Here is a 13,312-nt window from a genome sequence, read left to right as displayed (position 1 = left end):
ACTATTTTGTACACCTGAAACTAATATAATGTTGTATGTGAATTATACTTTAATTTTTTTAATCTGTAACCAAAGGGCTGAGAAAGGGGCAACCAAGTAAGACAGAAAACTTTTAAATGGTAACTACTTTACCCCAGTCAAATAGCAGAGAAAAAATTGTGGGCCCATTCCACCCACACCAACAATAGCTGAATGGGAAATTTGGACTTCACCCTTCCTACACTATGACATAGAGCCCAAGCTTCCCAGTCCCTACTCACCTCAAGGTAGTGTCAGAGAAGGCTGAATGTGTCTACAGTGGCCAAGGAGGAAAACTAGACCTCTGCTCCTATCTGGCAGTAATAAGATAGCATCCTACCCTTTCACTGTTATGGCAGTGTCAGAGAAAATAAAGTAAAAGGAAAGCTAGTAGGATCCAGAGTCTCAAACAATACTCAAAATATCCAGGTTTCAATAAAAAATCACTGATTATACCAAGATCCAGGAATATTGCACTGATTGAAAAAGGATAATCAACATATGCCAACATTGAGATGTTACAAATAGCCAACAAAATTTTAAAGCCGTGACCATAAAAATGTGTTAATGAGCACTTAAAAAACACATGTGAAACAAAATTAGAGATTGCCAGCAAAGAATAGAAAATATAAAGAAAAGCTAAACTGAAAATTTATAAATAAAAATGTAATGACCAAGATATAATTCAATATATAGACTAAACAGCATATTGAAAAGAACAATGGAATTGAAAACTGGGCAAAGTACCTAAACAGACATTTTTTCCCCAAAGACATACAAATGGACAACAGGTACATGAAAAAGTGTTAAACATCACTAATCATCAGGGAAATCCAAACCAAAACCATAATGAGATATCACCTCATATCTGTCAGTATGGCTGGTATCAAAAAGACAAAAGATAACAAATGTTGGCAAGGATTAGAGAAAAGAGAGTCCTTGGGCACTGCTAATGGGAACATAAACTGGTACAGCCACCATGGAAAAGAGTATGGACTTTTCTCAAGAAATTAAATACAGAACTACCATATGATCTAGCAATCCCACTGATGGGTATATATCCGAAAGAAACAAAAACATCATCTCAAAGAGGTATCTGTATTCCCATGTTCATTGCACCATAATTCACAACAGCCAAGGTATGGAAACAACTTAAATGTATGTGTAAGAATGAATGGATAATGAAAATGTGATATAAAATGTGACACTAAAACTAGGTTCTGTGGAAGAAAGCAAAGCTAAAGGTGAAGTGACTAACAGTGTCTACTCCACTAGGCTCCAATCTCCTTATTGAAGAAATGACACAATCTCTGATGATTTAGAGATGTTCCAGCCAAAATACCTAAATAGATGCAAACAGTCATTCTTTTGTCCCTTCTTTCCTTCCTTCCTTTTTGGGTAGGTACCAGATTACACACAGATAAGTGCTTCTTCATTAGCTTTCAACAAGGTGTTCAAGTCACAGCCTGAACCAGGCTTGCATGTGGTTGTCCGGTACTCCCCCTTCCAGTACCCTGCTTACCTCTCAGCTCCGTTTCTTGCCAGGTGCTACAACAGTGACATTTGACTTCAGAATTCACTCACACTAGGATGAAGTACATAGATATTTCCACTTCATTCGCCAGTAGAGCTGTATTTAAATTATGTTAGTAACAGATACAAGAGATCACACATACAGGAATAGTTCGATTTCTGGTTATAATATAGGCTAAGAGGAGCCTAAGATACGTCTAATCTCCTATGGGTCATTTTTAAAGTGCTTTTGGACCTTACACCTTTTACTGTAATGTGAGATACAAGAAAAGCTGAGTAATTAGAGTTTCATATATCACTTTATTCTTTCTTACCTGCAATAGTAGTGCTAATGACCTAGAGGAAAGAGTTAAAAAACCTTCTTCTCTATTTTCCAAATATACAACCTATCCTCTGAACTTTCGAGCTTACATTACATCAAAGTAAGCACTTATTTTTTACTTTTCTTGAGTATGCTGACACATAAAAATTAATTCCATTATTTACCTGTGCAGACAATACATGAATACTAATTGAATACTTATTTTGTATTTTCTGAAAACTAAAAAAAAAAAAAAAAAGTTTTAATCTTCCAAATGGCCTGATATGGGAATACCAATGTTTCCTCAAAGCTACAGTTATCTACCTACTTGCAAAGCAGTAATTTTTTCCACTTTGAATATTTTCTGTTGTTGCAACATATTCTATGCAATTCACAAGAGATAAATCTGAAATAATACAAGAACACTGCAGATGTGCAAATAATGTTCATAGGACATTTTTTTGTTGTTAAGAAAAATGTAGGAAATGATCAGATGTGTACAGATGGCTTGTTTATTATATAAAGAAATCATGCCAGAAACAATACAAAATCTTGGATTCAAAAGACTTCCCTTATTTATGAAACATTTTACTCCCTTTACTATCACAAACATACTCTGTAATAAAATCTTCTTTGTTCACTTTAGTTACAAAAAAAACACAGCCTGAGGAAAATACAGGAGAGTTTACATCCAATGAATTCATGTTGTGCAGAAAATTTAATATTACTTAATTACTCTGGTTTTTCATTGCATGGTTTACTTGTTCTAGGATCACCACAGTTGCTGATATACACATGTATGTGTTTGTATTGCATATGTATGTATGTATATATATTTACAGATTCCGTAAACACATTCCTCCAAAGAAAGTATTTTCTGATTGGTCAGCAAAATCATATTCCTGGATTTAATTAAATCTACAGAATTCTGTGAAGTGGAAAGTTAAATATTTATCTGGAATATCCAATCAGCCCACATCTATAAGGTTCCTAAATCTCTGCCCAATATCCAGGTAGCCTTATTTCTGGCTACATTAATTTAGCTAATAATCTACTTGGTCAGGTTCCCTATTTCACCTTTGGGCCATAGATTGCCATACTCCAGAAACGATTCTCCGATCCACCAGAAAGAGAAGGAACGGTGTTGAGACCACATAAAGTTACCCAGTCTTTCTGTTTGCTGAGCTATGACTCACTGGTTTGCCTAATCTTTTGCTTCTTCACAATGCTCTCCAACTTTTACTTGACTTCTGACTTCTATGTATGTCCAAACTCTTCCTAAGAACCGATTTTCTGCTAAGCCTGACACCAGACTCCGTTGTACCCCTCTTTTTATGCTCTGGGCAGCAAGTCTATCATTACAGTCCCTGTGACCCATAGTTTGCCGAGGACTTGTTTTACTCATTAGGAGTCTGACTTATTTGTCACAATACATTTGACTCAAAACTTCTACTTCCGGCTGCTTCTGCCTATTTGATCTCCATACTTGAATATCCAATGGCCATTAAATACCTTTGGTTGGATTTCTAACAGGAATTACAGTTTGACACTGGCAAAACAAAATTCCATTCCCGATTTCATCTTCTTCACATAATGCTCTTCCCTTTAGTCTTCTGTATCTTCTTGCCTACGCTGTTGCTAAAGCCAAAAACCTAGAAGTCATTCTTTATTCTTTTCTTTCCCTGCATGAAATTCTTCAGCAATTCTTATCAGCACAAACTCCAAAATATTCTGTGTCATCTACTTCTTTTTCTCACTAATGCTTTCATCCGAACACAAGTCAAAACCCCCTATCATGTGAGCACATAAATACCGGTCTCCTTGCCTTCTCTCTGATTCCTCTTCAATTTAGTCTTCATATTATACCCAGGATGGCCCCATTTTTTAAAACAAACTTTTATTTCCCTGGGTTCCAAGCTCCGAATGAAATCTAATCATGCTGGCTTCAACTTCAAGGCCTGCTATGAGGTGACTTCTACCTACCATTATGCCATCTTTCCTTGCTACAATCCCATCACAATCTTCTCCTTCCCATTCCTTAAACATAAGTTCTTAATTGCCAGAAAGGACTGCCCTGATATTCCATCTATAGTATCCACCCCCTTACCCAAAAAACACTTGCCAGCTCTGAACTTTCTTGTTTCTTTGTGGCTCCTCTTTTGCCACAACCCAAAAGCATACTCCGTAAGACCAGGGAGTTAGACTACTTGTTTACTAATTTATTCCTCATGTCTTGAATAGGCTCAGGTAATAGTAGTGTTAAGTTATTGTTAAGTAACCTATTAATGAGGGGCACCTGGATGGCTCAGTCAGTTAAGCGTCCAACTTCGACTCAAGTCATGATCTTGAGGTTTGTGAGTTTGAGCCCTGTGTCGGGCTCTGTGCGGACAGCTCAGAGCCTGGAGCCTGCTTCAGATTCTGTGTCTCCCTCTCTCTCTGCTCCTCCCCTGCTCATACTTTGTCTCTCTCTCGAAAATAAACAAACATTAAAAAAACATTTAAAAAATAAAAAAGTAACAGTATTAATGAAACATAAAAATTGTATTTCAATCCCATATTTTACTTTGAATTTGTCATAGTCAAGTAATATAAATATGGTACTTCAAACCTATGCACTTTTTCTGACAGCAATTGTTTATCAATCCAAGTTCTTAGACTTGGCTTTGTCTTATTATCACTTGGAGCTTGTACAAAAATGTATGGCAGACCTCAACTCCAAGCTCCTCATTTACTTGATTTGGACCGTGTGTCAATATTTTGTAAAAACACTCACAGGTGACTCTAATGTTCAACTATGGATGAGAACATATGATCCAAACACAGTTACCATTTATAAAGAATTAGGTTAAATGCCTAAAAAGCATAGGGGTTGTAAAAAATCATGTAACCTAACTCCAACTTACCTCTATACGTCTGCCTTCCTTCTATATTGTTATTCTAAGCCTTTCTTTTTGCTTACACATATCTTTAAATACTACACAGTCCTGACTTAAGATAATAATTCCTAGTTGGCACTGAGAATAGTGTCTCACAATTTAATTGGTCATAGTTGCTAGTTGGAACTCTTATTCACAATAGAATATTTTCTTGACGTAAGATCAATTCAATTAATTTCATTATTAATTTTTTTAAATCAGTCCAATGGAAGTACACTTTAAAAATTCAACAAAAGTAGGAAACTTAAACTATCTTATAACAATTAAGGAAATCAAATCTTTAATCCAAACAAAGAAACCACTCAATCAGACAAACAATATTATCTGCAAAGAAAACTCCAGAGCAGATGGTTTTATAGGAATATTTTATCCAACATTTATGAAGAAATTAATAGCAATCATATACAAAATCTTCCAGAGAAGAGAAAGGGAAAAGTCATCAACTTGTCTTACAATTTGTTTATCTTGCTTACAAAATTGGATAAGGAGATCATAGAAAAGGACAATACCAGATCATTTTTACTCAAAATCATAGAGGAAAAATCCCATGTAAAATACTAATCAAGGTTGGCAAAAGCCTTGGGCTCTACTTTTGTACCAAAAACTTGAGATATCAACGTGAATATTTTTCTTCTCTCAACATATTAGCTTTACATGGGTAGACCTAGATATGGGTCTAGTGAGAAGGTTCAGAAGTCTGTTTGGATCAGGTACTGTACTGATATGTGTTAACATTAAATCTGTGGAGCCAAAGGGAGTGGGGGGGTGGAAATAATGAAAAGGGAGAAATAAAGTGAGGGGATGCTTCAGTGACTGAAAGTTCTGGAGCAGAGATTGTATTTAGTGCCTCAAGGTAATGATCTAGTAGCAGAGGCTGTCCAAGTCTAATTAAATTCAGTACAAGCCATGTGTCAGACCAGGAAACAGAAAACTGTATGTAGGGGGATGATACAGGAAGTGTAAGAAAAGCAGTAGCAGCCAAAGTATTACATAATATATAATTATATACAGTGTTGTCTGGTGAATGATTCTACTGAAATTGGTACTGAATTACATGGTTTGAGTAACATTAAACATTAAATTGAATTTAAATTATCTTCACGAAAAAATCCCTGAAAATGTATGTAAATGTGCATTTTGCATTTCTTCGGTTTTTCACCAACTTTATGCATTCAAAGTTATTTTAACAGGAAAATTATTATCTACCTGATACACTGACAAAGGCTACACAGGCACCTGCTAATCCTAAAAGTCAGTAAATAAATAAATGCCTACAAGGAGAAACTAGGAGTTATTTTTCATCTAAGTGTGTCCCACTGTTTCTTGCCTATTCAACGAATTTTAATCTCTCTCCCTTAAACAATAACATCATATCAGCAACTAACAATCTGGAAAAAAAAAAAACCCTGTATTTTAGAAATTAATTTCCTAGTTACAGAAATGCAGAAACAGACATGCTGTATTCTCACATTTATTTTGTTTTTACAACACTCCTGTCACTTAGAAACAGGTGAACCAATTTAAACTAAATTTGAATGAAAAAATAAAGCACTCCTGAGCTGAATCCCCGTGTGTTGAGTTTCTGTCTCAGAGTCTGTTTTACAGCTGAGTTACAAACACTGAAGGAAATTTATAATGGAACCTGGGACAACCTCATTTTGTAATGGGATGTAGTGGTCACCAGAAATGAGGGAATATATTATGCTTAGATGTCAACCTCTTTACCTTTCTAAAATGGTGAGTTTGGAGTTTAAAAATCAATATCCATATATTTTGTTTCACACACCACTTTGTCATAACACAATATCTTTCCCTGCTGAGGTGGAAGAGGGTCTAGTTTAGTAATAAAAAAGATGTGGGCAGGAGCTGTTAGACAATTTATAGCTTTTCCTAAAAATAAATTGAATGCTATTACCTATAAAGTACATAGAAATAAGAGGAAAGAGAAAAGAGACTAAGAGATTTGAGTATTTGCCATCTCAAAAGGTAAGAAATGAAAAAATCCAAAGTTTTGAATCTTTATATAGGCCAAGTATATCCCAGGAAAAGTATAATTTAAGTATCTTTAAATCATCAGGATATCCCAGGTACAAATATTTTGGTCAGATGATAAATGATATGTTATCACAAATTACATTGACACATATCTGTAAGAAATTATTTTTCTTGATAAAACACAAGAATGCTATGATATAGACTAGGCAGGATTAATATAGTTTTAACATTAAAAGATACGATTATTACAACATCTGTAATGTTCATTTAACTCATCTGTTATTAAACACCTGATATAACACAGGCATCATCTTAAATCTGTTAAGCCAAGTTGTATATCTGAATCTAAATGCTTTCTCTCACATTATACTATCACCAAATAACTCTTCATATTTGGTATAACATTCAACTTCACGTTCATTTTATATCTTTTTAGGTTTAATTTATTGGCATAGTTGTGCCTTGGTTTTTAAATTTTCTATAATCCAGTAAATTACCATACTTTTATCCTCTTCTTAATGCTAATTATGGGAAATAAATGAAAAACTCTTTCCAATATTCCACAAAACAATATTTCATAAAAATGAATTTCTAAGTCCCCAAGTAATCAAAACTAATGTTGCTTGATGTTGGTGATTGAATTTACGTCTAATATAATAATAGTTGTTGCATGTTCTCATTAAGATTTGCCATCTCATGTAATCAGTTTAAAACATGTCTTTAACTTGACCAGGTCATTGATTTGCATTGGACAAAATCTCTGACATTAAGTTTTACCTCAGAATCCATTCAAGCTTTTGGTTATGTGGTGAAATAGGGTTCAACTGTATTGTGAAAGGAATCCTGCTTCACATAAAACAGAAACAAAGGGAAAAACATGCTATTTGTCAAAATCTCTTGACTTCAGTGATCATAAAACTGAAGTTGTCTAGGGGCGCCTGGGTGGCGCAGTCGGTTAAGCGTCCGACTTCAGCCAGGTCACGATCTCACGGTCGGTGAGTTCGAGCCCCGCATCGAGCTCTGGGCTGACGGCTCGGAGCCCGGAGCCTGTTTCCGATTCTGTGTCTCCCTCTCTCTCTGCCCCTCCCCCGTTCATGCTCTGTCTCTCTCTGTCCCAAAAATAAATAAACATTGAAAAAAAATTTAAAAAAAAAAAAAAAAACTGAAGTTGTCTAGATGGATTAGCTTTTCATAGCCTTACATATATTTACTTAATTTTTTACTCTTTGGAAGAAAGATAAATAATGTTCAAATCTGTCCTTTATAAAAGGCACAGTTTTTTCTTCACCCTGATGCATAAACTAGGCTGTTTATAGGGAGTAGTATGTGTCCCTCTAACATGAATGCATGCATCTTTTAAAACAATTTTTCTTAGAATATTTTAAAATGTGAAGATAGATCCTGACTGGCATTCTCTATCAATTTACTTGAAATGACAGAAATGCCTTTACTTGCTTCAGTCTTTGGTGAAATTGTGAAATGGAGACTTACTGGTATCACATACATTTTGAAAAGAGTGAATTTTGTTTAATTCTTACAATGTATTCCACTTCATTCCAGACATGGAAATAGTTAAGATTAACGCTACAGATTAAAATTGATATGAGGGCACAATTATTTATTTGCACATTCTGATAGTTCCATTTTTTTTCTTATATTCTAATAAATTTTGTTTTTTTTAATTTCAGTATATCTGACACACAGTGTTACATTCCTTACAAGTGTATCACATAGTGATTCAATGTCTCTCTACATTATGCTCTGCTCACTATTAAGTTTTATCTTTAAAAAAATATTTAATAAAGGCATTTATTTTTCTGGAATCTAAATGCCTGTACCCAATACCTAAGTGGAGATTATATTTTTGCATTTGATATTATGTTTAAATATTTATAGGATCCAGTTATTTTTTTGTACTCTTGTTTAAATTAATTGACCCATTTAACAAATATTCATTGAACACTACCTCTTGTAACAAATATTCATTGTGCAAGCCACTACACCTACAATATATGCAGTCTGTGGATTCATTAAACTTACATTCGAATGGTAGAGATGGGCATCAATTCAATAATCACATGTATAAACATAGCACTAAATTATTTATAGTAGATGAGTACAGTAGAAGAGTACATATGTAATATGGAAATATGACCTCATCTTGGATGGGGAAATGACATAAAAGCTGAGACCGGAAGATATGCGAATAGATGCAGGCAGAGGGAAAAATATATCAAGCAAAGTATAATGGCATTTGCAAAGGCTTGAGGCTAAAAGAAGCATGAAACTGTTTAGAAACTTAAAAAGGCCAGAGGCATTATATGCCACGGTAGGATTTTTTTTTCCTTGTCCTAAAGTAATGAAGTATTGAGTATGACACACGCAGTGGAGTAAAGACCAGTACCAGCTTGCTCTTTATTTTTTTACATCAGGTAAAAAGATCCTTAAACTGATCTACTAACAGACTTAACAGTTAATCCTTAAACAGACTACTAACTAATAGAAGACTCCGCATATAAAATTGAGTTAGTATTATGACTAACACTCATAACAAAAATTATAGTCAACAAGCTGAGAATATCCAGTAAAAAGTGCTTGAACTTCAGCCATAGCAAATTAACCTCTTATACGAAGAAACACTGTGCCTTGCTTGGGGTGCCTGAGTGGCTCATTAGTTAAGTGTCTGACTCTTGAGCTCAGTTCAGGTCTTGATGTCAGGGTCTTGAGTTCAAGACCATTCTGGGCTCCAGACTTGGCTACCACTACCACTACCACCACCACCAACAATATCAAGAAAACCCCAAAAACAAAAAACAAACAAAGAAACACACTGTGTCTCAACTATGGATAACCTTGTCCCAATGGGAATATGCACCCTGGTCTCTTCTGATACCACTGAAATCAGCTTATGGGAAGTCTATCTCTCCCTTGCCTGGAAGATGGTCTTAAGGTACCATCAAGCTATGAGACTAGCTTTTATTTTCCTTATCCTAAGATATACCAGCCTCTGCCAGAAGAAAAACATTATGAGGCCTGTCCTCATCTAAGAGCAAGGTGTTTCCCATCCATTACTGATTCTCCTTTAAAGCCAAAGGATGAAGAAAGAAATAGAATAAAAGGTAAGGTTGCTTTCCTGAGCTTGAAGATATGTGTTCTTTATCTTCAGACACCAATCAAAAGTAAAAGAACCTAAGATTAATCAAGAAACAGCTCTAAAACCTGACGGACAGTTTTCAGAACCAATTGCAAATCATATCTGTATCTTTAAAAGATGGCTCAGACAGTAGGAAGTAGAAAAATTGGAAGAGAGCATGAGTACATGCAGTGAGAATACTTCAGAGGCCAGAGTTGCCTGACAGCTTTGATTAGAGATAGAGAGAAGCAGACAGGAAAAGCACGTGTTTTATTTCGGATGTTCTGAATCTGAAATGGCTTTAAGCACATAAGTGGAAATGCCAAATGAGTAGTTGCATGTATGAAGTTCAGAGAACCATTTGGAACAAATGTGAATTTGCAGGTCATTAACATCTAAATGACCCCTTTTTTTCAATACCACAGATTCATTCTCAATGCAATACAAGTGTTAGAGTGAAAAAAATGTCTCACTTTTATATGAGAAACTATGAGCATAAAAACACATACAGACACCTACAAACACAGAAAGTGTCTTAAAACACTATAACAGACCTCAAAAACCCTCTGAAACAGACTTATACTTGCCTTAATCTATAGGCATTTGTTGTTAAACTATAGGGAAAAAAGTATAATAATATTAATAATAAAGAATGCTGAGAAGTGACTGACGAATTTAGAAAGTAATGGCAACTTTTAACTTAGAAGCATTAAACCTATTTCATTCACTGTTCAAAGCAAGGAGAGTCTGGGAAGTGCAGGCTTATTTGTATTTCTTTAAAAAAGGCATCCATTCTACGTTTAGCCAAATGTTTATCCATGTCATACTCAGTCAATTGACTGGAGAGGAATTTTTATACATCTCAAGCCAGTGAGTCTGAAATACTCTGAAAATAATTTCAATGTAATTTTCTGTCTTCTGTTATTCTTTCAGAATAAGTGACCTACCTCTCCAACACTGATTTTAGATATCATGTAAAACAGAATAAAAATGAAACCTGATACTTGTTATTCCTACTTTGACCTCAGATGAGCTAATGTAGGATAATTGCAGTGTATGGTATGCAGGCCATCATCTTTCATAGGCTTTTAAAACTAGAAGCCTGGAGGAATCTGTGGTTAGTCTTCTCTTCTCCTTAACCAATCTTTAGGCTGTCTAAAAATTATCGTCTGCAAAAATCACCAAAGTCTTGTGCTCCCCTGGATCAGTCTTTGAGTATCCTGATACATGGGCTGATTTGCAAATATGGCCAGAGGCTTCTGGTATCAGCTTCTCTCAGAAGTCTTTATTGCAACATTAGCTGCCTGTGACTGAAGGTTACTGCAGCTGAAATGATTACTGAGTTAATGAAATAAATCACTGGCGGAATGTTTGCATTCAACACACAAATCAACCATTAACCGGAAGACAAACTTTATTTCCTCAGTTTAAGTTAGGAAACCTGTAATTACTCAGGAGGAGAAGAAGATGTTAGCTTATAAATCCAAGTATTTAATCAATTAGATCAAACAGATCTTAAGACCCAGTCTTGTAATTGGCAGTAATGACCCAATCTGAAATACATGGCCAAATAACCCCTTAATCTACTCAGGACAAAGTAACTTACAAAAACTACAGCATGGAGTTTGTCAGATCTTATTTTTTCTATCATTTTAAATAGAACAAGTTTTCAATTTATTTTGAACTTTCCATTTATTTATCTGCCTTTTCATTAGAATATCAAGCAAAATAATTTGTCTGATCACATGTTTGGCAAATGTGGAGGCTAACTGGGATGGCTCCATTTCCTGGTGCAGTTGCTTCAAATGCATACACCATGCTTCATACACCATGGTGCCTGGCAAGAGATGTGTATTTAGTGTTCCAGGGTGAGAAACAAAACAGATTCATTAATAGTTCACACCAATACTGCTAGATAGCCCAGCTAGGTGTGTGTGTGTTTATATATATATATATATATATATATATATATATATAGTTCTGCTTCTAATGTATTTCTGCTTCTAATATATTTCTACATATATATATATATATATATATATATATATATAGTTCTGCTTCTAATGTATTTCCTTTTTTTAAATGTTTATTTATTTATTTTGAGAGAGAGAGAGAGAGAGAGAAAAGGAGAGCTCATGTGGAAGCAGGGGTGGGGCAGAGAGAGAGAGGGAGAAAGAGAATCTCCAGCAGACCCTACACTGACAGTGCAGAGCTCAACATGGGGCTCAATCCCACAAACTGTGAGAGCATGACCTGAGTCGAAACCAAGAGGCAGATGCTTAAAAGTTTGAGCCACCCAGGTGCCCCTTTAATGCATTTCTTTTTAAAATGTGGACTGGCTAAGGGGACTCATTTAAATGAATTATTGAATCACATGTCTAGAGCTAAGGAACTGTATCAAAAAAAGAAGAGAGGTAGGGAGACACAAACAAGAAATAGACAAGTTTTGTCAGTATGAACTGAGGACTGTCTTGAGCAGGGAGACATGGAAACTGGGGTTGTGATTGTTAAAAGACCTTGAGTCTGGAAAATATTCTTTGCAGATGTTCAATTTCTTTTGCTCTAACCTGTGCTTATGGTGAGTCTTCTTTTACTCTAAAAATATTTTTCTTCGTGTTTGGATCTCATGGTACCTACAGTATGGTAATTTAGATGCATATCTCGCTGACATATATTAAGTAACTACCAGATACCAGAAACTGCAATGACTGCTGATACAAGAGGAATAAAAAAGAAAATCCCTACCCTCAAAAAATCACATTCTAGAAATGTAGATAAAGAATAACTGCAGGGGGCGCCTGGGTGGCTCAGTCAGTTAAGCCTCGGACTTCGGCCCAGGTCATGATCTTGTGGTGTGAGTTTGAGCCCCACATTGGGCTCTGTGCTGACAGCTCAGAGCCTGGAGCCTGCTTCCGATTCTGTGTCTCCCTCTCTCTCTGCCCCTCCACCCACTCACGCTCAGACTCTCTCTCTCAAAAACATAAAAATAAACATTAAAAAAAATTAAAAAACAAAACCTCAAAATAAATGCTTGCCATAAATGCAAGCCCAATTGAAAACATGGAAACCGGTCATCTGAAAGATTCAGAGTAAGTCAATTCAGTTTAGTTAGTTGCACTCTACGGAATTTTTAGACATCTCTCAGGGTTTTATTGGTGTGACCCATAAGAATATTTCTGGAGATTAACAAAAAATACTGTTAATAAAGTACTTAAGAGAAATAGAGACTATAGACACAGAGTATGGTCTCAGGGTTATATTAAATGAATTGATAATGCAATTCATTATATTTCTGAATATTTTTAATAGAAGTAAATATAAAGAAAATTAAATTGGAACATTGTTATCATTAGCTCCAGTGGAATCAGATATAATTATATTTCAAAGGACTTTACC

The sequence above is a fragment of the Prionailurus bengalensis genome, chromosome A3, assembly GCF_016509475.1.
Source record: "Prionailurus bengalensis isolate Pbe53 chromosome A3, Fcat_Pben_1.1_paternal_pri, whole genome shotgun sequence".
Lineage (NCBI taxonomy): Eukaryota > Metazoa > Chordata > Mammalia > Carnivora > Felidae > Prionailurus > Prionailurus bengalensis.
Note: the sequence above shows the minus strand (reverse complement) of the source record.